Source organism: Protopterus annectens, chromosome 1.part0 (genome assembly GCF_019279795.1).
Source record: "Protopterus annectens isolate FY-2018-M chromosome 1.part0, PAN1.0, whole genome shotgun sequence".
NCBI classification, from domain to species: Eukaryota; Metazoa; Chordata; order Ceratodontiformes; family Protopteridae; genus Protopterus; species Protopterus annectens.
The window spans coordinates 1,788,048,527-1,788,073,436 of record NC_056725.1 but is presented as its reverse complement, the minus strand read 5'-3'; positions in this window follow the sequence as shown (position 1 = coordinate 1,788,073,436).

Sequence of the window (24,910 nt, the reverse complement as noted above, 5' to 3'; positions counted from 1 at the left end):
GACTTTGACACCGATTATTTGTTTGAAACCAACCTTCCTGCAGAATATCTAACTCATTTTGGATTCAATGACTGATCCTAGCATGAAAACATATAAATATATGATGGGTATTTGTTACATACATAGGTAAGTACTAAGCTAGGTGCCCTCATGGGCCATTTTAAGCCTATTCATTTTCCTTCAAAGATGAGGATCAAATGCTGCACCTTGCATTTGTGAGGTAAGCACCCTATTATGTCAGAAACTCAAGTTTCTAGAAATTTGAAATTCATATTGTCTAGATGATATGATCAAGTTTCTGAAAATTCAAATTTCAAAAACAAGAATAAAAATCTACATCTACAACCCCCATGTGGGGGGGTTGTGCCAGCACAACCCCTGCATATTATATATATCAATCCCGAGATCGCACTATAGTGGGGAAAATGGTAAATTCCTCAATCCTCACTACTCCGCGATCTCTACTCAAAAACTTTGAGTTTTCGGAAACTCGATCATATCATCTCAACAATATGAATTTCCATTTTCTGAAAACTCAGGCTTCTGAACGGGACCTGTATATCTATCCATCTAATTTTATATATATATATATCCTGGTCCCCTTCATGCTCGAGCAACTTGAGTTATATTTTTTCACACATACACACACACACACACACACACACACACATATATATATATATATATATATATATATATATATATATATATATATATATATATATATATATGGATCCCTATTATATGATAGAAACCTCATTTGACTGAAACTCATTTGACTGAGACCATAAGACTGAATTTTCAAAAGACTGAAAAGTCACTTGACTGCAACCCATAAGACTGAAACCCATAATACTGAATTTCAACATACTAAATTGTAAACTGGACCATATAAATCCAGACTAGGGTTACACCTCCCACACCCCCAATATCAGGGGCTACACCCACACCCCCTAACTATATATACTAACTCCAGGATTGCACTACAGTGGGGAAAAGGGCATATACCTTTCACTTACCTTACAGTAGTCTATATGCTGCCACTACTATGCCCTTTTCCTGACTGTAGTGCAATCCTGGAGTTAGTATATAGCGTTTGGGGGTATGTGGATGGCATAGCCCCTGATATTGGCAGGTGTGGGTGGCATAGCCCCTCACCTAGTCTGGTTTTATATGGTCCAGTTTAAAATTTAGTATGCTGAAATTAAGTATTATGGGTTTCAGTCTTATGGGTTTCAGTAAAGTGACTTTTCAGTCTTTTAAAATTTCAGTCTTATGGTCTCAGTCAAATGAGTTTCAGTCAAATCAGGTTTCTATCATATGACAGGGATCCATATATATATATATATATATATATATATATATATATATATATATATATATATATGTGTGTGTGTGTGTGTGTGTGTCTGAGTGCGTGCGTGTGTGTCTGTTTGTGTGTGTGTGTGTGTGTGTGTGTGTGTGTGCGTGCGCCTGTGTGTCTGTGTATGTGCGTGTGTGCTTGTGCGCGTATGTGTGCCTGTGTGTCTGTGTGTGTGTGAGTGTGTGCTTGTGTGCGTGTGTGCATGTGTGTGTGTGTGTTTGTGTGTGTGTGTGTGTGTGTGTGTGTGTGTGTGTGTGTGTGTGTGTGTGTGTGTGTGTGTGTGTGTGTGTGTGTGTATACATCCAGGTATATGTAGTATACATATATATTCATACTTCAGTTTAACTGCTATTTAAAAGACTTTAATTAAAGAGGCATCAGTGAGCATGCAAAATAGCCTTTATTACTGGCCACAAGCATTAGGTTCAAACAACATGCATCCCAGACATCTGTATCTCCCAATTTTAAAGAGACAGTATGAGTAATACATTTTACTACAACCTTGTTACTTTAGAAAGTAAATACTTGTATTGCAGTGATTATTTGCAAGTAATCTCTTTGGTATCCCCAAAGTCTTAGCCATTTACCCTGATTATTTGCTGAAACTTTTACCAAAAAAGAATAAGTCATACATAAGAGAGTCAATGGATTTTCTGAAGAAAATAAAAAATAATACAGTGGAAGCTGACAGTATTTTATTAACTACTGATGTGGAATCCTTGTGTACAGTGCTCTCTCACAATTACTATATAACAGCAGCTATTGAATCTTTTAAGAAACATAATCAAGGCACACAAGCACAAATGCAAAAGTTAAGCAAGCTTATTAATCTTGTACTGGACTTTAATTTCTTTACCTTCAATGGCAAACACTACAAACAAAAAAATAATGATATATAACAAAAATACAAACCAGCAGTATCCAGAGGCCTCTGCACAAAATTTGTACAAGTCCAAAACCATAAAATAAGCACAGGCCAGGCTCCAGGTTCTTCAAAAAACTTCAGACACTTTTATTCGATCGAAAACAAACACAAGCGCTTTCACATAAATGCTTCCTCAGGTGTATATCATATTCAATCTAAACACCCTTCTTATACTCTAGAATCATAGTCACCTGATCTCTTAATAAATACTTAAAGGTACACATTCCTCTTACCTAATACTTCATTTAAAATGCAAATTTTTTAAAAAATGTATTTAAAAAATACACATATAAATGCATATATACACATATAAATGCATCCATAAAATTCAAAATATATTAATTTTTTTTTATCTATGCAGTGGTCTGTTTTTCAAAATGGGTCTCATAGGAATGTAATCATTAAGACCATGTCCTACATTCGCCCTTAACCTAACTTTCCATTCCGCCTCTAAGCTCTCTGTCGTTTTTTTTATATCACCTCCTCTAAAGGTTTCAGCACATTTTCCTATCACTATAAACTTAAAAGAATGTATCTGATCAGTCTCACAAACATGCTTTGCCAAGACATTAAACGTATTCTTCTTCTTAATAGTATGTTCCCTAATCCTGTCTTTCAATTGTCTGTCTGTCTTCCCAACATAAAACTTATGACAGAGTTGACAGACAGCTAAATACACCACATGGGTGATGTTACATGTTGCAGTAATCCCAAATTTAAACAGCTCCCCAGTATCAGGGTGCTTAAAATCCATACCATCCATCAAGTGTATGCACATTTTACATTTCCCACAAGGTTTGGTCATCTCACTGCTTACTACTGGAATAACATCCCTTGTATGGCAGAGTCGTCTCTTCAACGATTTTTTATTTTTAAATGTAAACTGGGGAGTCTTTTCTAGGTACTTACTCACGTCTCTATCATTAATCAAAATATTCCAATGCCTACTAATGACACTAGTATATTCCCTTATATTCCTTGAGTAACTAAGGCACATTCTCACTTTTTTATATCTTCATAATTCCAAACTTTTTGTGTTTCACCCCTCTCATCCCTTTTAGAGAAGTATGGCTTAGCTTTAGTACCTCTAAGCCTTTCCACTTCTTCAATATTTTTATTCCCCGTACTCTCATCATACTCTTTCTCTATGAGGTCACTACTTACTACCATAATCTGCTCTCCAAAATCTTCTTTTACATTTAATCTAGACACTCTCAAACATCGATTATGTGCTACATTTCTAGAAACATACCTTGGATGCATGCTTGTTTGATTTAATAAATCATCTTTAAATACAGTAACATCTAAAAAATTAACTTCTACATCAGACCAGTTTAGGGTGAATTTTTAAAAAATCAGTTGAATTATTAATAAATTGTACAAATTCCATTAGCTGTTCCAATGTTCCGTTCCATAGAAGGAACAGATCATCCACAAACCTTCGATAAAACAAAATATTTCGTGCAAAATTACTCTCTATTAAATTTTCTATTTCCCAATGATGCATGACTGCATTAGCATAACTATTGGTGCATGATGTACCCATCACAACACCATTACATTGCCAATAAATTTCATCCCTAAATATAAAAATATTATTTTCTAAGACTAACCGCAATAAACTTTCAACCAGGCTAATCTTGTTTCTGGTGAAACCCATATATTCAGTCATTAGCCTACTTACCCTCCTTATACCTTCATCATTTGATATAACAGTAAAAAGTGACACCACATCTAGTGTCACTAAAATAAGAATATCTGATACACAAGTTTCATTAGTGCATTCAAAAATATCTCTTAGAAAATGTTCAGTATCCTTTAAAATATATAGAGATTTCTCATTTAGCCTGCGAAGGTTCTTTTCCAAATATATCTGAATGGATTCTGTACACCAATTTCTCCCTGCCACAATTGGTCTCATTGGTGGTTTCTCCAACCCCTTATGCAGCTTAGGTAACCCCTGTATCATCGGAATAGTGGCGTTAGATATAATAAAATATTTTATGAGAGCTTCATCTATGAGATCCATATACAATAGTTCATATAAACTATTATAAACATTTTCTGTCATTCCTTTCACCTGTACAGGTGTAATTATTTTATAAAAATGCTCATTATTCAACATTTCATGCATAATATCATCATATAGTCCTATCTGGTACTATGACCTGGCCCCCTTTATCTGCGGGCCTGATCATAATACTTGTATTACTTTGTAGCCCTATCATGGCTTCAAACTCCTTCCTACTTAGATTATATTATTATTCTGAAATGTATTTTTTTGTTCATAAAATTTTTTTATATAAATCATCTATACAAATCTGCACAAATGCTTGTATTAACAAATTCAACTTAGGAATAAACAAACTGGGTTTTTGAACATAACATCCTCACTCTCTCTGTTACTTTCAAACATAACTTTCAACATTAAATTCCTTGTAAACATTTTAATATCAAATATTATGTCGGTAATGTTAGAATCAGCAGTCAGAATGAATGAAAGTCCTCAACTAAGCACACTCAGTTCCTGCTCAGTTAGTTTATATTTAGACAAATTTATAACTAATTATTTTTGTTCATTAATGGTTTCTTTATAGTGTAAGGACTCACCACACCGCCTTCGTGTTTCCTTTTGGCCCTTGTAACACTTCGCCCTCTCTGCTGCCCTGCTGTCTGGTTCCTGTTTCCCCTGCTCCTCGATTGATCCCAGGTGGGTAATGGAAAAAACAGACTTGGTAGGGGAGTAGATGCTAAATTCAACAACACTTCACTTCTTTTCTCAAAGGCGGAGGTACCACCCTCCTCCTCAAAATGCACTTCTGCAGTTGTAACAAAAGTTTTTCGTCTTGCTCCTGCATCCATTGTAAATAATGATATAACAATGGCGGCTGCCATGGCTCCCAGCATAGCTAACATACCCCTGGGCAAGTGGGAGGGGGACTTTGGGTTAAACAACACAAACTACATACAGCATATCACATGCTATTTACATTATATTGATATTTTTATTGTGTGAGAAGGTGACTCCTTGCAGCTTGGAGATTTTATCACTTACCTCAATCAAACAACCCCCTTCCTGAAGTTTACCTCTTCCCACAGCTATACTTCAACCACTTTCTTAGATATGCAGATTTCCAAGGACACCAACAATATCAGACTCGTAACTGATCTATTCAGAAAACCAATGAGGGTTAAATTACTGCACAGTAAAAGTCTGCATCCTGCAAAAAACAGGTATAAGCTGGTGAAGTCCCAGGGATATAGATTAGCTAAAATTACCACAGAGATGTAACTATTTTTGAAAAACCTGAACAACTTAGAAAATGATTTTCTTGTGAGAGGCTATCAAAGTCAGATGTTAAAAAAACATCCTGGAACCCATTACAGAACTGAAAAGGACTGAAAAACCTTCACTCAACCTCCCCAGTAGGAGAATGTTAAGAAATTCCACAGAGAATAGCAAATGCAAAAGTAGCTGCATTCCGACATACTCTTTCGATTATCATAGTATCAAAAATGTTATTAAAGAAAACTTGGCCATTGTCACAGGAAACCCTTTTCTGATTAAGATCTTAGGTGAAGCCCCATCCTTTGTTTACAGGAAGGCCTGGAGCATTATAAGTTTTGTTGAGTTCAAACCTGGATGGTATGAGAGAAACACTAAAAGATGTGAAGCTATTGTACATTTTGTATATTTATACAGCAAGGTGATAGCTTTTATTGCCCTTATTTAAAGGAAATCATTAAGACCACTGTGGGGGGTGACTGTAACACTACAAAAGTAATTTACAGGGTACAGTGCAATGAGTGTGATGCATTTTATGTGGGCAAGGCTGTAAATAAACTTAAGCGTAGGATTTCATGTCATCTGGCAGAAATCCACTCGATGTAAAAATAATGTACTAGCCAAACACCTTGCTCTTCATAAAAGACACACAGGTTTTAATAAAGTTCCAGATACTGGATCATATAGACATGGGTGATCTTGAAGGAGATATCCTGAAAATGCTGGAGAAATGGGAACTCGTGTGGCAATTAAAGCTGAACTCTTTTAGGAAGCCTGGACTAAACTTCTACTGTTCACTTAAAAGTGTACTGGAACTTAAAAAATTGCCACATTGTTTACATGACTAATTTTATTTATTTATTTTTTTAATTCTTCCAGTTGGTTTTAAATACCATGTTAAATCATTTTTAATTGAAGTGTGTATTTTGGTTCTATATTCATACATTTTTTTTTCTTTTTCTTATTTTTTTCCAGTTAATTCAAAATGATGTGTAATAACAATACTAATTATACAATAATACTTTTGTAGATAGTTTTTAGGGTTCTTGCACACAGCCCTGAAGAAGTCCAGAAGGACAAAAGCAATCTTTGTTAATAACAGGTTATAGAAATAAAATATGATTTGTACAATGGATTTTTTTGCATACAAAATGTATATGTATATATTTATATATATTTCAGATTGCCAAATGGTCTAAGGTTTATATATTTCCATCCATGTAATATATTGTTGTGGGTAAAATCACAGACTTAATAATCTGGTTAATAAGAGGTATCACATCATTATTAATTTTATTTAAAGTACATAAGGGTTATATTATTATGACAGCTATTAAGTAGGGCAGGACCAGCTCGAATGTCACACTGATGGGGGAAGGGATGTGAATTTGCTAAGATGTATACCAATACACTGTGTTTTACAGCACAATGAACCACTCCCTTGCCCGATAAAACGTATAAATATAGTTAGAAAGAGTGTGAGGAAACTATTATTCTGTTTTTTGTGTTTTACTTGGATTGCTTGCCTATGTACTTAATAAAGCATTTTCGACTGGAAACAGGCTGTCTACCCTACTTGAATTACTTTTCAATACTTAGTAATTCTGTGTAATATTTCAAATCATATATATTTTTATTATTATTTTAACTTATGATGAGTTTAAGTTTGCTACTTCTATTACCATTATCTGATCTGGTTAATATACAGTGATTAACTAGATATATATGGATTGAAAATCTTACCCACAGAGAAGTTTCTTACACTGTTTTGCAATGCTTGTTTGCAACATGTAGAAAACTTATCACAATGGTGCAGCGGATAGCATTGTTGCCTCACAACAAAAGGTTTCTCAGTTCATTTTTAAGCTGGCGTGCCTTCTGTGCAGTCTGCATGTCCTCCCTGTGGGTTTCTTCTGGGTGCTGCAGTTTTCTCCCCTGTTCCAAAGACATGCAGTAGGTGGACTGGGCACTCTAAATTGGCCATAGGTGAGATACTGCATGTAAATGTGTGGTATGGAAGAAGAACTGTGGCAGGGCTAGCCAACTGGTGGTGTAAACCTTGGCTGTAGATGATTGTCACTGTTGTTGTCACACCCCAACTCCATGTGCAAACAAATGGGAAAAGGGGTTGTGGATGGATTGATATAGAAAACATATCAGTACTATACTAGCATGTCCAGTAACATTTCCAAATATAAAGATATGATCAAGAAACATTTAGCAGTGTGTATTAGTATATTCGATCTTTTGATTATACGTAGCAGCTGTTCTGAGTATGCTTTTTCTGGAATACTGAATTTTAACACAGCTGTTAGGCATGGAAGTTTGAGCAATTGTACTACTTATGACATCTCACGTGTTCATAGGTTGATAGGTAAATACTAGATTATTACTCTGCAGACTATTAGAAGCAAAACCAATAACCAGAGGTTAGAGTCAAACCCTATACTTTGTATCTGTGAGGTAAGACCTTAAACATTATGTCAGCATCCCCCCACACATCATGTAGATCCTTCTTTCAGTCTCTGATTACATTCAGTGGCTCTCATTATCATTGGACCGGGCTCTGCTTGGCTCTCATTATCATTGGACCAGGCTCTGCTGCTGGTTGATGATCTGAACGCTATCAATATTCTTTTCACTTTGAGGGGATGGTTAGAACAGTGAGGAGGAAGATAATACTAATTCAGCTCCACTTGGGCTAACAGAAGACACTTCAATATTTATTTTTCTGCACGGAAATGTTGTCAATATGTTGTCTCTTCCCTCTGTAGATCTTTGCACCTTTAACTTAAACATATAATAGAAACTTGGCTAATCACCTTCAGAAAAACATTTGTGCTGTCCTGTTTTTCTATAATCCTCTGACCAATGACAACCTTATACATTCATAGACTTACAGCTACTTATTATGCTGTTGATCTGTGAGGCTCTTAAGAAGTCTAGCATCACATTCCTTTTAGAGTATTTAGCCCTTACATTTTGCATAAGAATAACCAAGAGATGGGCCGAACAAGCATATGTTAAGACAATTACATGTTCTCCTATCTATGAGGGATAAGGGTTCTAAATCAGGGGTGAATTTGCAGTTATCAATCCTTTCATCCAAAATACATTTGAATACATGAGAGAATGACTTTTGCTTCATGTAGAGTGGGAGATGGTTCCATGGAAGGGGTATTATGTTAACAATATCTTACTCTTTCAAAAGTGAAGGATTTTTGAGGTGTTTGCTAATGTAGGCCTTTTTTATCAGTTTTTCTACTATCTGACTGCAGCAGATGAACAGCTCATCAGCAGACCAAGAGAAGTTGGTCAGATGGTGGCTATTGCTGTTATAACTGAAGTGTGCTAGCAACTTGAGGGTGCTGAGTCCCTAAATGCCTTCGTATGGGTTTTGTAAGATTGACGGAAAGGGGAGAGACAGGGTAGAACAGAGATCAAAATAAAGGAAAGCACCAAATATGAGGTTAGAGACAAAGAGGAACACCAGCAATGAATACAACAAGGAAGGTGACGAGTTCAAAATATAGGATTAGTTAAGACAGGTGAAGCTGTGGAAAGCTGGTGGATGGACAAATTGTACTGGCCCCCGGACACATTAAAGAAGGAGGAGAAAGCATAGAGTAGAGAGTTATGGAAAAAGGTGGAAGAAGAGATCTGTAGTCTTGACAGACCTGAATCTTCCATGAGCAACAAGGAGGTCTAAGCTCTAGGAAAGAAAAGAAATGGGGATTGACTGAAGTATTGAATTACAAGGGGGATCAGTCTTCTGCTGTGGGATTGTACCAGAAAAGATTGTAGATGTGATCTTGACCAGGTTGGAGTTTTATAGGGATTACCAAATAAAAGAACCACTAGCCCCCAGTAACTTTACAGTAGGGAAAAACAATGAGGATGGTGTGTAGTTTCTGGGGGGTGAATTATGCTGAGCTGTGGATACAGTCAAAGATAAGTTAGACAATTGGAGAAAACTGGAGGTAGTAAACAAGCTGTGGGAATGTGTCAGAAATGCAGTACATAGGGCTGTAAACAAAGTTTTGAAAAAGAGGCAAGAAAGTCAAAAAAGCCAGTGTAGCAATATGGGGAGGTTCAGCTAATAGGCTAAAAGCCAGGGCATGCAAGAGGTGAAAGGAAGTAGTGGGAAAATAGAGGAGGTACAGCACCACAGTAAAAGGACACAAGATGTAGGATATCAGTGGAGGGGAAGAAAGCAAGGGCTCAAAGGTGAAAGGTAAAAGGTGAAAGAGAATTAGCAGAATAAGTTAAGAAGGGAACACTGGCTTCTTTAAATGTATAACAGAAATAAGGAACAGTAGGAAGACCTGCCCATGTTATGTAAAGATGGGAAGGAGATCACTGACAACAGGGATAATACAGAGATCCTGAATGTCTTGATGATTTATTAACTGTAAATGAAAAGAAGAAAGGCTCCTATATTGGGCAGGAGTAGGGCAAAGTGGGTGAACAGTGGACAAATACCATTATAGATAGTAAGAGAGAGAGAGAAAGCAAGAGAGAAAGATTAGTGGCCATTAGCTTCCCTAATGTAAGGTAAAACACAACATTTGGATGGGTTGCCTCTCAAGGTCCTCAGTGATTTCTGTAATGCAGTCTGCTAGCATATCCTCTGGCCAACAGATCTTTGGCTATTGTGGAAGTATCTAAGAGCTAACAAACAGCAAATGAAATCATCTTGTACATGAGGTGAGGAGCAGTAGAAATCCCTGAAACTGTAGCCATTTTAGCCTAACAATAGTGAAAGAAAAGGTCATGGAAAGAATTCTGAGGACATGTTTGGTTGAAGTCCAAAAAGTAACAATTTCTGGTACAAAAGCCAGCATGGCCTTTAGGATAGAAGGGTGTTAGTAGCTTTATTTGGGTATTATTTGTTTTTCTTTCTTGTTTATTATTGTATGAACAATTGATAAAACAATAAAGATTTATTATTGAAAAAAAAAAAGAAAATTCTACCAGACAGACCTGATTCAGTTTTATGACTGGGTTATAAAACAGCTTGACAAGGGAGTACTGGAATATGTGGTCTATATTGACTTCAGAAAGGACTTTGACTTGATTCCACATGCAAAGTAAAAAGGTTAGGACCAGGGCTGAAGAGCTATATAGTTGCATGGTCTAATGGTAAGACTCAGGGTTGTGACAAAATGCAAAATATCAAGAATTAGGAAAGTGACCAGTGGAGTATCATATGGTTCAGATCCTGTGCTTTGTATACTTCTATGAGTTTATTTCATTCATGTCAGAGGAAATATAGAGAAGGGTCAACCTATCTATTTGCTGATAACACAAATTTAGTTACACCACAGACTGGTGAGGTGAAGTGTTTAGAAAGAATTTGCAAAGACTGATCAAGTGGGCTGAAAGATGGCAACTAAAGTTTTTGCAGATACATGCAAAGTACTGCACACAGGCTACAAGACTGACATGAAACTTAAGCTGATGTGAATGAAAGTGATAGCAAAAGAACTGAGAAAGTATCCAAGGGCGTTCACTACACTTGGACTAGAGCACTAGGATCAGAGTGAAAAGGCACTGCAGAACATTCTCATGGAGATAGATTCCAGGGCAAAGAGTCAATGATTATACTACACTGGACCATTGTCACATGGCATTTTGAAAACTTTGTGCATTTCTGTAGTCCATACAAGAGGGATATTCTGCTGCTAGAGGGAGTCCAGAGGAAAACCACGACAAGGGTACATGGGAAAGATGCTAAAGGATATGACAAGAGACTAGTAGAGCTAAACCTATTCTAAATGAGACTAGAAGAGATAGCCAGGCAGTTACAAGAGTGCAAATGCTATTGTCAGGTAGATGCACGTGAGGTCTCCTAAGCAGGCATGATGGAGGCAGGAAGTGGGAGCGCAGTCAGCACATCACAATCACTAGCTTTTGTGAGCCGTGAAAACAAATCTCTACAAAGAAGTTTGTGTAGCCATGGAGTAGACAGTGAAAATGGATGCTAGAGGGGGAGTCTGTAGATGCATTTCATTGAGTGATAGATGGAGAAGAGTTGAGGCAGAGGATAGAAAAATGAAGGGATGTAGAATGTTGAATATCCCTAATGCAGACTGCATAGGTCTGTTGTCTCTTTCTGCCGTTAAGTAACTGTGATACAAATTTTCTTAAAAAAAGAAAACTATTTGAAATAAATAAATGCTAGAGACATGAAGGTACAGCATACATATTTGCACACTCTAGTTCCACACTGCACTTTAGGAGCCAGACAACAAATAATAAAGGCACTGTTGTCTATTACACATTATCTTACCAAAATGTAACTTTAGGAGCCTAAGAAACTCAGATCAATAAGCAGAATGCTGCAAAGATTATGCATGATAAATTAATAATAACTTTGAAATATGCTCTATGGCCAACTGCCATCTATGCCAATACTGTGCTGCTTTGTATCCATCTGGTAATGGTGTAGCTGCTTGTAGCTATAACTCTTGCTATATCTTTTGCACCTTTTAATTTCTCCAAGTCTTTTGGGTTTCTAATACCATAACAGGAATGGAACCATTCCTAAGTCAAAGTTTGTTTAAAGTTCAAGAAACTAGTATTGTTTCAATCTTTGATGTCAGCTAGAAGTGCTCTCTGCAGCACCCACAATGTGCCCAGTAATGACTCCTTCTGCAATTTGTACAGAGGTACATATATCGGTAAAATATCTAAGAATGATTGTAAATTCTTTTTTATAAGACCCGTTGCTACTACTACTCTTGGAACTGTTTGGGTATCCTTCTTCGACATTGCCCTCATTTCTGCCTGTAAATCCTGGCATTTTATGACTTTATGTCTCTCTATATGTAAGACACTGATATCACTGGCTGTAGCAGTTTCAATGAGCAATGCTACTTTTGTCTTCTTTTCATGGAATACTTTATCTGGTTTTCTCACATCTATTTTTTGAAATGTTGGTTACAGGTGATCCCATGTGATATAAACCATAATTTTCTATATTGCTTTGTGGTTCATGTTTCCAATGTTTGTCAGCTACTTCAGTATTACAATGTTTGCACAAACCCCAATGCAACAGTCTTGCCACATTATTATGCCTTTCAGTATACAGTCCTTCTGCCATTAGTATATCACAGACAGCAACAAGATGTGCGACTGTTTCCAATTCTGTTTTACAAAACCTTCATTTGTCTGTTTCTCCCACATATTCAATGGACTTTGTAAACCAATGTGCACGTAGTCCACTATCTTGGGCCACATTATTAACCTTTCGTCTTTTGGTTTAAATTTACCTCTCCTGAACCATTCCTGCATTTGATCCTGATCAACATGAGATTGTTGCAAAAGTTTCCTATACTTGCAACTATATTTATGCATTTTCCGGATTTCTTGCCTTCTCATCTGATCCTTCACCTTATATTCTTTCTTTTGTTTTTCGGCACATTCAGTTGCTGCCTGAATTTTATCTACTTCTGGTCTGATTTCCATTCCCACTTGACACCAATATGCTTCTGCTAAACTAAGCAGGGATGTCAATTTAGACTTATTCTTCTCATGTTTTAAAACTTTCACTATGTTTGGGTCTTGTGAGGTCAGCAGATATGTATTCAATCCTACGATTGCAGATCTATAGATGTAATCAGTTTCGAGGAGGCCCATACCTCATTCAGAATGGAAATATATAGTACTGGTATGCACTGATTTTTATAGACCATTTGATGAGCATGAAGCATCATTCTTCCTTTCCTGTCCAATTTATCCAACACCTTTTGGGGACAGTCAATCACTCCAAAACTGTACGTTAAGACAGGAAGAGAAAATTGGTTTATAGCTTAGATTTTGTTCCTAGATGTCAATGCTGTTTTCAGTATTAATTTAATTCTTCTAAAAATATTACTTACTAAGTTTTATTTGCATTTGTTCATGTTTTATTGTCGATCCTTCATTAGTTCCCAAATATATATATATACACTCCCTCTTGCTCAAGTTCCTTTCTGTCACATTTCTGTCCCAGACTGATGTTTTCTTGGTGCTGCAGCTTTCCTGCTTTAAAGGTTGCTTTTGCACATTTATCAAGACCAAATGACATTCTTATATAATTTGAAAAAGTTTTGACCACTTGCAGTTGTGTTTTTATTTCCTTATCTGGTGAACTATACAGTTTTAAATAGTCCACAAAAAGAAGATGAGAAGTCTTTACACTTTGTTCTTTTCTGGGTGCCAAATTGTAGCAATGACCTAATCTGTTAAGTAGATAGATGAATGGGTTAAGGGCAAGACAAAAGAGCAGTGGTGGCAAAGAGTCACCCTGGAATACCCCCCTTTGGATTTTTATCCCTGGAATAATAATTTGTCCTTTATCGTGGTTTGACTGCAAAGTTGTTTGTCACTGTTTCATGGTCGCTGTAATGTAATCAATTAGAGTAGGTGTATCTTATACATTTTTAAGGACTCTTTTATCCATAAATGTGGGATGCTGTCAAATGCTTTTTTTGTAGTCTATCCATGCCATACTTAAATTCTTCTCCTTTTTGCAGTTCTCCAGTATGACTTTATTTAATGACAAATGATCCTTTGTTCCATATGACTTTATTACCCTTTTGTTCTATTGTCTTGATTGAGTTTTCTTCTAAATTACTATAAACTCTGTTGGCATCAATTTCAGTATATACTTTATAGGTCATCAGAAGGCAAGTTATTCATCTATAGTTTTTAGGATAGCTTGCAGATTCACTGTTAGGTAGTAGCATTGTTTTTCCTGTTGTTAACCAGGTTGGTGTCTGTTCGGGGTGTGCATACAAATAGTTCTTACTCATGGCTAAATCTTCATATAAAGATGTTAATACTTTTAGCCAGAAGTTAGGTACTATATCTGGGCCTGGAGTTTTCCAGGAGCTTTTCTTAATTTTGTTTTAACCTCTCTGGCCATTACTTCATCCTATTTCATATCTTCTACATTTGAACTTCTTATTCTTTCTTTTACTTTGTCTATCCATTTAACGTCTTTGTTATATTCCACAGAATCTAAAAAGATTTTTCTCCAAAATGTATCTATTTCTTATATGTTTGGTTGTGCTTCAATTCCTTTGCCTTGTTTCCCAATTCTCTATAAAACTTTTGTGGGTCATTAATAAATTGCTTATTTGTATTTTTCCTGTATATTTATCTGCATATCTTTTACGTTTTTCAGCCTGTGCTGATATTTTTAATTTATTATTTGTGATAGTGCAGGGTAGATCCTGATCTGTTCTGATACTGTTTATTGGTTTTATCACATCTATCTTTATGAGTGTTTTTGTTGATCTGTTCCCTCTTCTATATTCTTCTGACAGTGACACTTCTTGTTTTAATTGCTTTATAGTTTTCTCTATTTGATACTTCCATGACGGCATTTGATTTCTCCCTTTCATTTCACTTACTGACCTATATTTTTGTGGTAAGACTTTATCTAGTATTAATTTAGCTGCACAGTAATATATCCTGTTTGCTTCTGTTATTTCACATGAATGTGTATGAATGTTCCTAATTACTGTGTTCATTTGTTTTATCAAATTTTTAACTTTTGGGTTTTACTGATTTTCTGTAGTCTCTTTCTTTCATTCATCTTAATATATCTGTCCATCTCTTAAATCAAGCAACTCTTCTCTTACATCATTTTCTTCTAAACTGAGTGGACATTTTTTGTTCTCCATTTCCTGCAGGCATTCCACAGAAAGTTCCAGAGCATCTTCCTGTACCACATTCTCTTCAGTTTCATCCTGTGTCATCCATTGCTCTTTCGTATGGGACCTCAATGGCCTATCAGTCCACAACACTGACTGCATCAGAGTTGTCACAGGTTCCATTATCTTCCTTTGCTGTGCAACTCCAACTGAACATTTGTACTGGTTTCCTATGGAAGGCTCCAAAGTATCTTCATATGGCAACTTATCAGCTGTTTTCTGCTCCACTGGTTTCACCTTAATTTGGGGATTTCTTGCTCTATCCTGTTGTGTTTTTGTCAAAATTAGATTTTCTACATTAAATCCTTCACTTCACAGGTAATCCATAACCTCAGTTTCTATTTATTTAACTTCTGCATTACTAATCCTCCTTTCCATGTTTCCTCTTTGTTTTCTTATTTTTTGAATTGTACATTTTTCCATGTCCAGATGCCTTTGCCTGTATTTCTCTTCAAATATCTTTGGTGCTGCTCTTTTTGTATTGATTAGTTTTGCTTTCTCCTTTGCATAAATATTGCACCATATTAAATATCTTTCACTTTCCCATGTCCATATTTCTTCTTCAGATGTCACCTGCTCCTCCTATTTCTCCTTACTTGGGAGACTTATTGTTCCATCATGCTGTGATATAACCTGTGTTAGACTTTGTGTACCAAATCCTTCACTTTGCAGGTATTCCATAACTTCAGCTTCTATTTTTTTAACATCTATTTTATTAATCTTCTGTACAGTCCCTCTTTGTGACCTTATTTTTTGTATTGTGAAAATTTCCATATCTGGATGCCTTTGCTTATATTTCTCTTTGAATATATTTGGGGCTGCTTTCATTGTATTAATTTGGCTTTTTTCTTTGTGTAAATACTGCACCATATCAGATCTCTCTTTTTTCCCATGTCCATATTTCTTTTTTATACCTTTCAAAAAATCTCTATATTTTGTTCTTTATATTTTTGCACTTCCTCAGTTGCTCCTTTTTCTAAATGGCCCAAGGTTTATTGGTCTATATAATGTTTTTCATAAATCTGTTGCATTAATGAACACAATTTTTTTATATTTGAAGCTTTTGACAGTTTTGCTTATGCAAGCATTTTTCTTTCCTCTAATTTCTCTCTTAATCTTTTTGTGTATCTTCTGTCTGGAAATTCTGGGCTTCTTGCATAATAGTAACAATACATAATTTCTTCCTTACCCTCAATAGTCTACTCTATCATCTTTATGGCTGTATTCTGGCCTATCAATTTTTTTATTTTTGTGGACTATTACTTCCTTCTACAATAGGGGGCCATCCTCCCCCTGGGCTTGGCCTGGCCCCATTGTAGGAATGTTTCCATGTCTTGAGGATTCTACACTATCATTTTTTTCCCATTCCTGCACCAGTGTGCCTACCAGATTTGGGCACTTTTTTATTCTGGGTCTTGTGGACCCAGCTATCTTTTTTATTTTTAACCTAGTTCCATCCATGATATATTCTATACAAAATACAGTCTATATATCAATGTTGTCTTGGTGAGATTTTGTGGAACATGGGATCCACCTTGTGAAGGTCCTGACTAAGATTTGCGGATGAATTAAATTCCAGCAATACTATTTTCCTTTACTTGCTGATTTATCATCTCTCCATTTCGAACCTTTGCACTGCTGTGTGACAGCGAGGGAACTGGAAGATTTCTACCAGTATATAATACTATTAAGACCAGATGGGATTTGGAAATTACCATCTAAAAACCAAGTCTTGGACACCATTACAAAATTCTTGTTTATTCAGAAATATTTTCTTCAAAAGATAGAAGACAATTAATTAAAATCCACTGCATGATTTTCAAAGTCTGTCCCATACGGAATTCTCTCAGAGAGCCATAAAGCCAGAAAATATGCTCCCAGGCCTAAGGTGTGTCATTTACAGTACCTACATATTAAAAGAGATGTCAAGAATATATCTGAGGTAATTTGAGTATCTAAAAATTGGCCTGAAATCTTTCATTTAAATTGCCTCCAGCTCCATGTTTTAAATATATCCTGAAAAGGGTGTAGGAATACTGCTCTAGTGAAGTCCTTCATGTGCTTGTGTAATGTCTGTCCACACTTAGGATTTGGGTTTGAATAGGAAGACTGTGTATGATACCTCAACTAGTTTAGAGAGTAAACAGGACACTCAAATCTCCACACAAATGACATTGGGCACTGTATTTCAAAAGAGCTGAGATTAAATACATGGCCAGCCCTGGATGAAAGCTGCATGAAGGAGATAAAGGTGGCTATAGATGTCCTTTTGAGGAATGTCTTACTCTAAATGATGATTGTCAAAGGATTTAATTTCCCTGTAAAATAGAAATCTCCAATGGATGCCATCCTATGAGCAAGCACTGAATATGCCATTCTGTTTTTGATTGTGTTCATTTATATTAATTTTTGTTAGAAATACAAACTGTGTTTTTTTTTCTTTGTAGTACAACAGAGTTGCTTAAATGAGTCTTGCTGCACAGATATATGACCTTCTTAATACCTGGCTTTTACCTAGAAGCACTTGCTTATTATTTTTTTCCATCTTCATGACATCATATATCATTTCAAGAATTAAGACCTTCCAAAAGAGAGGACTTTAAAGAATGGGTAGTGAAAACAATTCTAAGGAGTGCACAAGTTTCTTCAGAAGGGATGGCTGAGGAGTGAGATAAAGTGAAAATAAAATTTAAAAATATTGTAAAAATAAGAAAGAGATATGGGAAAGAAGTAATTGGAATTACATAGAGGGATTTTCAAAGGCTAAAGAGTTGCAAATGAAAGGAAACACACAGAGGAAAAAGTGGAGCAATTGTTGAGTACTAAAGGAAAATTGAGTATCTGGATAATATGAAGTAGTTTAGAAAGGTCACAAGGTTACTTGTTAAGCAAGTATTTTTGATAAGAGCCCCTGAGCACACAAACTGTTAGCACAGTAACTTAGACAACAGGAAGCAGAAAATGTTATTGCCAAGCTAAGGGAGCCTATGATTAGAAAATAACCAGAGATCCTAAAGAGGTGTTACAGACATTTTGGAAACTCTATGAAAGACTATAGTGTAAAGGAATGGGGGTGGGGGACCAAAAAAAGACAGAACTGGAAACATTTGTGAAAGACATAAATACATCAAGTTTAGAGGAAGACGAGACTCAAAAATGAATGGCTAAGATGGGAGAGGATGAGATAACAATGGTGATATATAATCAATCCACAGGGAAGTCTGCTGGAATAGATGATATACCTATGGAAATTTGGAAGTTAGAAGGGGGGGGGGTGATAAAGGTCTGGAAGATTTTGTTTAACAATATTTTAAAATGAGGGATAAATGAGAGATGGTGCCACCATTTTGGAAGAATGCTATGGTGAATGTGCTACTCAGAGTAAAGGCCCTTTAAATCCAACTTCCTATAGACCAGTTTCAATTTTGACCACTCATTATAAAGCATTTATGTCTATACTAACTAATAGAATGGTTAAGATGTTGCCAAAGCTGAAAAATATGGATCAATGTGGTTTTGTGGAGGAGAGACAAACATTTGACAATATTAACAGAATGATGGTGATCCAAAGGGAAACAGAGTGCAAGAAGACTCTTTTATTGTTGGTGGGTCTTGATACAGAGAAGGCATTCAATAAACTTACCTGTCACTTTATGAGTATGACAATGGCATTTACTGCATTTTCTGATTTATTAGGAAGATATCTGAAGGTTTAGAGGTAAGAATCAAGATGGAGGGTTTCTGTCTGATAAGCTGGGTGTGAATAAAGAGCCTAAGCATGGGTGTCCTCTTTCTCATTTGTTATTTGCATCATACATATGGCCATTGACAAAGAAAATAACAGACTCACAAATTAAAGGATATAACTGCTAAAGTACTCAAAAAAGAAGCCTTAGTTGCAGTTATTATTTTGTACTTCATAAATCCAAGAAATGGATATTTCATTGTTGTGGAACATTTTAAGACAGTTTTTTTTTATTTTTTTCAGGATATAAAATAAATGAGGATGAAACAAAAACAATAACAACAACAAACTATGTTCTCACATATTAGTTATTTCAGAAATATCCATATTTATGGGGACATGATAAGATAAAGTATTTAGGTGTTGGGATTAAAAAGGATTTGATTATGACAGCTAAGGAAATGTGAGAAGAGACTAAACAAAAGATAATGCAAAAAGTGTGAACATGGAAACTGTTAAACAATGGATATGGATAAGAAGGTACAAGCAGTGAAAATGCTTTTAGTTTCTTTGGTATTTTATACAGGTCAGGCATATTTTTATCAACCAGAGGAGAAATGAGGACCACAATTAATAAAGAATTGAAGAAATGCATTGGGAGGAAAAGAGGGCAAGATTTAAGTGGGATAAATTGTTTTCCCAACAAAGTAAGGTGGTGTTTATGTACATAACAAAAACAGAAAACTATAAATCACAGTGGAAAAAATGATGTTGAGATGGGGGGGGGACTTTACAGAATAAGGAGAGAGCAGGATTTTTGATGTAGCCACTTAAGAAGAACAGTAACAACCATACAGAACAGTAACAACCATACAGAACAGTATATATGCAAAGTAGCAGAAAATATTTTGAGAACTGAGCCAAAAAGGGAATGAAGTAAATAGATTTTACCAATATAAATAACTGTAAATAGGGGCATGGAAATTAGGCAAGAGGGAACTTGAATTCATTGGCAAAAAATAGTAAAGAAACAAAGGTGTTATAATGAAATAACTAGTAAAAGAAACATTTGGACTGCAGGTTGGAAACTGCCTTCTTCACCAGTGATTGATAACAGAGTTTAGGCATAGAGAAAGGGATAGAGGAGTATAGTTGAGTCTGGAACAGAAGCTGTGGTAAAAAAGCATAATTAGTAGGGCATGTACATTGTAACAGTAAGAATAAATCAGTAGACATTATAAAAGACTGGAAAATGAGCATGGAATACATTATACAAATAAACCATTTGTATGGCTCCCAAGTATGCCACAAAATGTGAAAGGTTTAGAATTTTTGCATAAAAGTATTTGTCTTGCTACTTTTATACCTCAAGTAATCTTCAAATAATTTTTCCACAGGAAGACAACAATTGCTAGCGGTGCAATGGGAAACAGAGGGCTACTTGTGAACATGTTATTTGAAAATGTAATGAGTTGATAGATTTTAGAAGTTCCATACAGGGTACTTTGTCAAAATGGTAGGAGAGCAAATTATTTTAATTAGGGAAATTATTCTTTTGAGCTGGGATATAGAAATTGAATTGCATAGACACAGTAAGGCCCTACTAAGTTTAATGCTGCTGGCATTCAAAAAAAATTGTTAGGAAATAGAAATCAAAAGCAAAACCAACTGCAACAGAATTTTTGAATGTTGTTAAGAAGATAAAGCACCTGGAAATGGGATTTTTATAAAAGGGAAGGAGTAAACTACATATAAACACATGGAAACTCTCAGAACAATACATATGGAATGATATTCAGGAAGAGTGATATTTCAGGAAGGGCAGGACTTGAGCAATCTATGTAATGTTAAATTAAGCCACTGTTAATACCAGAATTGTATTTGCATAATGCTGTAATGGTTTCTTTCTCTTTTAAAAGTAAATGTGTTCTCATGTGTGATATTAATAAAGATGTTTAAAACAATGAAGGCCTTCAAAGACATGAGATAGTTACATATCATTAGAATAATCTAGGTATGAATTTTAACTGCTTTTGTGCATCTTGCTATAGTGGGTAGACACATACCAACTTTATGGAGAGAAGCAAAGTGTAAATCTACACTCACCTACTAAGGGCCACTAAGCAAATTCTAAAGCTCCCTTGCACCACTTAATCTAGCTATCTCTGGAATACTTGATACAGTTGTTTTTGTATCATAAAATAGTTTTAGGAATAATTTTATCTGTATTGAAAAAGCTTCTATTGTAATGGGAAGTTGAGTTATTTCTGCCTAATAAGACTTCCATCAAATCTTTCATTATTGGATAAAGTTGTAACTCACTGAAACTCCTGAGTGCATTCTTGGAAAACCAAGGGCATCAGTACACCACAGAAATTTATACTGAAACCAGAGAGATTAAGAAGGAGAATAGCAAATAGTGAAGGCCACTGTTTTCACAGAGTTACAATGTTGCCTGAGAAGTGGCATAGACATGCATGACATCCCCAGCAGAATTAGAGACCATTTTGTGTTAACAAAAATTGGCCAACAGGTCATCTACAGAGACTTAATTTATATACTCACTTTCCTACTGAATGTCCTGTTAGCTTTCATTTATCCTTGATTTTTACAGTCAGTGATTTGACAGGCAAAGCAAATAGCAAAAAGAAGAAAATGTCAACTTATTTGGTGCTCTTGCCTGTCCTGATAGTGACAGAAATATGTTGGCCATTTTTGTAATAATTGTGAAAGATCACAAATAAAATTATTTCAATGGGTCAGTCAGCCTTATATGAACTTTGAACACTTTTAGTATACAAAAGAGGTGGTTCTCTTCTCAAAATATCAAAATCCTTTTTGGTATCTACAATTAGAAATATAGAAGGGATATCTTTTTCCTGTGCATATTCTACCAGAACTAGAATTCCTTCACTCAGTCAGTGGCATGACATCCTTGGATAAACTCACATTAATGTTTATATATTAATTTAGCTACTTCAGATTGCAAATAGCTTATGGAAACCTCTATATGGGTGGAGAGGGAGTGGTTATGATTACCCATTTTCTGTACTACTAATATAGCTATATCTTTCCAGGGGTACATTACAGGAGAAGATAAGTAATTCCAAATGATGGCACCTCTATAATTGTAGAAATGTTTGTGGAATGACATCTGTAACGGGAACTGTAATACACTAATCAGTCTTGATCACTGCCTCCTCTGCATTCATAGCTGGAATAGCCAGCTTGGCTACATCATTTTCTACCAGCTTATGAACAGGAATGGTGTTTAAGAATGATAGAGACAAGAAGGCACTGTCTTCTCTTGGAGAAAAATGCACTGCATGAAGATATTTCTGAAGCTTATTTAGAATGCTGTGACACCCATGAAGGATTTTGCCAGATCACCTCTGTCCATCTGTTCCGTAAGTATGACAGACACCTTTCTTGCATAACCTGAAGGGCGGAGTCTTGCTTGTTTTAATAGATAAGGCTTTTCTGCTTTAAATGCATCTCTGTTTTCTTGTGAAAGAATTGATAAGACTGTAGTATACTGGATTTAACTGGAAACAACTGAAATGAGACTAGAATGAATGTCTTTAACTATTAATTACCCAAACTTATGCTGAACAGGTGCCAGCCTCTCTTTTATGGGCCAAGTCTTTTTTGTACTTTTCAGAAAGAATTCTGCACATGCTGTAGTTCAGTTAAAAGTGGTTTATTAGATGATAACAAAATCCGAATACTGTCTTGAATAACAGTGCTGATAAACAATAACAGTCTGTAGAAATTCTGATATGCTGGATAACAGTGTTGCTAAATATATCCAAAGTTTCTGCATGGATATTCTGATTCTCTTGACTAATATCAACTGAAACAGTCTTTACCTTCTGAATAGTATGGATGTTTGACCTGACTTCTGTACTCAGGCAAGAGAGTCTGTACTGCAAAGACCTTTTGCATATCAGTCCAAGAGCTAACTTAACTGACTCCACTGACTGTGTCTGAAGTATTTCCTAATAATACCAGAACCCTGTAATGTTTTACGTGCTTCTTTAGCCTTGGTTTCCAAGACTTGCCTTGCATTTGCCTCACAGTGCCTAGCTGTCTATTCTTTATCTAGCATTCCATTGCAAGTACACATATCTTTCATTCTGTATGTTTCCATTGAAAACTGTTATTTCTGCACATCTCATGCTTAGCCAGTAAGATTATCTTTTCCTTTCTACTGAACTGCCTTTCCCTAAAACTGAAAGCATACATGAAAACACAAGTCTGACGCTATATTTTCATGCCTATTATTCTACCTTAATGTACTATAGTGAACTCACTAAGAATACCCTCAGTCTAACATCTTGTTTAAAATTTCCTGAATTAAGCATTTCTATTTCCTGAACTCTTACTGATAACTGCTCTCACCTAACTGGTGGAACACCATTAAATATTTTACTTTTATTTGAATGTGATTTAGGTCACCACCCCATTCCCTCATCTTTTGTTTGATTAAAGTTTTCAAGCTCACAAGGATGGGACCTTTTAAGGTACCCCAGAACATGTGAGGAGCCAAGCTCATAAGTAAGTCAATGTCTCTAATTTCTGATTAAAGCTCAGGTGTTAATTGTTCATGACTCAGCTATTTAGGAGAAATACATTAAGCATTCATAAAGTAGAAGGACTTTTTCTGAGAAGATATAAAAAACTGCAACAGCAAATAATCTCAGTGAATATTTGGTGTGACATCAAAACCCTAAATTGACTCAGTTAATATGGATGAGGAATATATCTGATCTATCCAAAAAAAAAATGTTTTACCAGCATTTGAATATTGTGTAAAATACAACATAAACTGATTCTTAAAGAACATACTCCATTTACAAGCTAATGGCTGTAAAGTGGACAGGAAAATGCAATATATCTTGATATGAATCATGCCATTGGCTTTGCTTTGGCACCAGTCCCTCTTTGGCAATACTCAATAAGTCACATCCCCCACCACTGAGCAAATAAATTAATCCTTGTCCTATTTAGCGTAATGTGATGAAATAGGGCATAAAGATGCAGGATTAGCTCTTAGGATATAATAAGTAACACAACTGTAAATAGTCTTCCTCCTATAATACCTTTATACTCACAATTCTGCCTGCTCATCTCTCCGTATACCCTTAATTGTCATATCTGCCATGGTAGACACCAGCACTGCAACTCCTCTATGCTTTCCTTAGTTATATAATGATCATACAGCTGCATTAAAAATAATGTAATTTGGCATATTCTAAATCAGAAATGTGCTGCTTCCTCATAGTAGAATTGCCTTTTCTCCAATACCATTTACAAAAGATGGTCTTGTTAGAGATAATACGCAAGCTTGGGCATTCCTTAGTGTATATGCCTGCAATACCTAACTAGGGCCTTAAAAGCATCCTGATATTCCCCAATTAGATCAATATCATTATTGTTGGTTCTCAATTAAGAGAAGGGCGCTGAAGTATGCACAAAAGCCTTATATTCTCAAAAGAAGAGGATCCAAGCCCCATAGAGTATATGGGTCCTATAACTCAGATTTTATAATATGGCAGGTATATATGCAGGCTTGAATAGTAACAAACTTCCACAAAGGAATAAAGTAACCAGCATTGAAAAATGAATAAAAGCAAGGAAAAAATGCTGGATACACACGGCAGACTATTTAATAAAAACAAATACAAAAAATAGCAAGCGCTTTCATGACCAAATGCCACTTCATCAGACTACATTTAAAATCAAGAATTGGTTGTTTAAATAACATGATGTAGCTAAGCCAACCAATCAAATACTACATCCATCAAAATCCTGCACTAATTAAAAAAAAAATCCATGCTAAAAAATAAATAATAAATAAATAACAAAGAACTCTCTGAGCCGGTTACAATTAGTTCCCACTGCTTTTCCCCCTTTCATCACTGACTTTCTCATCTGTCTATCACTA